Raw genomic sequence first — 2,701 nt, 5'->3', positions numbered from 1 at the left:
CCGGAATTTCTGTATTATAATTATCATAGAGAAGCATAGTTTGTATCATATTAGGGCAATTTATCCTCAATGAAAACCTTCCAGAGTCATTTTATTTTGGAAGATCCTGTAAACAATCAAACCACCAGAACATAGTTGTACCACAGTATAATGTTATCTTGCACTAAATTGAAGATATCAGTTTAATAATTTTTTAAAAGAGAAAATTTAGAAAGGTACTTAGAGCTGTTATTTTCTAAGTACACAACACCCTAGACAATTCAAGGTATCTTAATTCCATCAAAAACAACAAATAATTTTTGTCATGTTATTAAATCCATTATCACAGATTTAAAAACTGGTGCAAATTGATAAACAGATCCAACAAACACTGATGTCCAAGCTGGCATATTGGCAACTCATACGTAACTGGTGGTCAACAGAGTTTAAAAGATCTTTACTTTCTTCTTGTTCTTTTCCAAGGTTCTTGGAGTTCTCTTGCTCTAAAATATGTTGCCGAGCTTCCCAGTTTGCTTTCTCTTCCTCAGACTGACACTGTTTCTCCTCTAATTCTTTGTGTTGTGCTTCCAAATTCTTTTTCATTTGCTCATAGCATCACTGGAGCTCAGTTTCAGAGTCCTTCAGTTTTTGAACTTTCCCTTTGACCTTCATCTCAAACACCTGCTCCATTTCCATCTCCCTTTTCTTCATCTTGGCTACATGCTCCCTTCTTTCTTCTTCTGTCTGTTCCAGGGGGATCTTAGTAAGTTGCCCTTTGTTCTTGTTGTTGTCTACTCCATTGTAAGTGACAGCTGCCAGTTTTCTGCTTCTGTAGTTCTCATAGTGCATGTTATTGGAGACATCTTTAAAGTCCTGCATGTGAGTCCTTATCAACATATTTCTCAGAGTTGTAAAATCACAATGTTCACCATTTTCAACTTCAGCCCACCCCAAGGGTACTGCCTTCCTCTGACCCTTTAGCTATTAGTGTCATTGATAGTATTGCTGCCCACCACAGCAAGAGGTAAGCGGTCTTTCGTCTTTTTAACTAGCTTATTTTCTTCTTCATCATCTGTTTCTGGAAATTCATGTATTTTAATTTTATGCTCCTAGATTTTTTTTATTATCTGTTTCTTAAACTGTTTTCACTTCTCAGGTGTGAGTGTGTCAGCTTTGGCAATCAGTGGGATGATATTCACTCTCTCATGCAAATGCTTCATAAACTCAGTATCCAATGGTTTAAGTCCATGTCCTGAAGGAGAAACAAAGTATAAACAACACTGCACCCTGTTATCAGGCGTCTGACATCTGTCCACTCGCAATTCTGCATTTAGATAATCCTCAAATTTACTATCAGTGGAGTAGATCCCAAGCTGCCAGCAATCACTATTATTGACCTCATCTTCAAATACTGGGGTATCAACTATTGTGAGCAGTAACTGAACACCACCTTCTTTGTTTTTTTGTTTTGTTGTATTTTAGGACAGGGTCTACAGGGTCTACAGGGTCTCACTGTGTAGATTGGACTCATAGTGATCCTCCTGTTTTCAGTCTCCCAAGAGCAGGGATTATAGGCCCATGCTACCAAGCCCAGTCTCAATCGTCATCTCAGCATGCCCCAGGAGGTGGGACCTGCACAGCTGGCCCGGGGATCAAACTCCTGGCCCCTGGATCTGCCTAAGCAGGTGCTTTAATCTGCTGAGCTATTTGGCCGGCCCTCGAACACCACTTTCTTTGACTAAAACTTTAGATTGTTCCACCTGTACAGTCTTTTTTATTCTATGGGAAGGACCAGTATACTCTGGAGAATACAAATCTGTGAGGAATAATGAGTTGATTAATGTTAACTTTCTCAATTCAGATTCACCTACTACCATAAGTGTGAATTCAAACCCTCCCTTCACTGATTTTCTATATCCTTGATTTGGAAGACTGGCAAATCCCACATAGCCTTCAAGCTTCTTCAGTTGAATACCATGATGCCACCATGGATGTGTCTCCTCAGCAGCAGTGGATCTTACACTCTCAATCAGTTATTTTTAAAACTGGGGAAACTCTGAAAGAAGGAGAACTTGGAATGAGTATAAAAATGAAAGGAATGTGGGACAACAGTGGAATGAATGGCTAGGATTAGAGAGGATCTGCAGAGGCAATGGCTAAGCAGAATCAACAGTAAGTTCTTCTCAGAGATGTTTGTTCTGGCTTCGCGTGCCCTGATAATTTTCCTTACATGAGGCCAACATGCGGCACCAAGCAAACCATCCTGTTGCTTCCCTGTCCCCTGACCAAAACTCCTACCCAACTTCTCTTCTGCATCTTCATTCTCATATCCTGAAGTTAAAAATTAAATAACCAGAGTTTTCCTCGTGGGGCTGTTTTACTGAAACGTTCTCCTACTGAGTTGTGTCTGTGAATCAGCCCCTCTTGGCTTCACGGCAATCTGACTGCATCTTGACTCTGAGTAACCTTTCAGCCTCTGCATGGCCATGGCCTCACCCTGCAAAAATTCCACAGTGGCTGCCTGCCTACAGAAGCTGGAAGATATTGGAGTAAGCAAGGGATTATTGAAGTTAACCAAGAAAATTAGACTAGTCACTCAAATGAAAATTTTATTAAGTCGAGAGAGATAAATTGAGGAAAGAGGGAAAGAAGACAAATAGATTACAACAAAATATAGATAAAAGACCAAAAACTGAAAATGAATGAGAAAAAAACCACAAAT

General features: G+C 39.8%; 1 pseudogene; it reads right to left on the bottom strand.

Annotated features, from left to right (window-relative positions):
* Positions 1-425: 425 nt before the first annotated feature.
* On the bottom strand, positions 426-1,871 carry LOC101583823 (annotated as a pseudogene).
* Between the last annotated feature and the right edge of the window lie 830 nt (positions 1,872-2,701).

Source organism: Octodon degus, unplaced genomic scaffold, assembly GCF_000260255.1.
Source record: "Octodon degus isolate 3935 unplaced genomic scaffold, OctDeg1.0 scaffold00113, whole genome shotgun sequence".
Classification (NCBI taxonomy): domain Eukaryota; kingdom Metazoa; phylum Chordata; class Mammalia; order Rodentia; family Octodontidae; genus Octodon; species Octodon degus.
The sequence above is the reverse complement of the archived record's forward strand: the minus strand, read 5'-3'. Positions and strand labels throughout refer to the sequence as shown.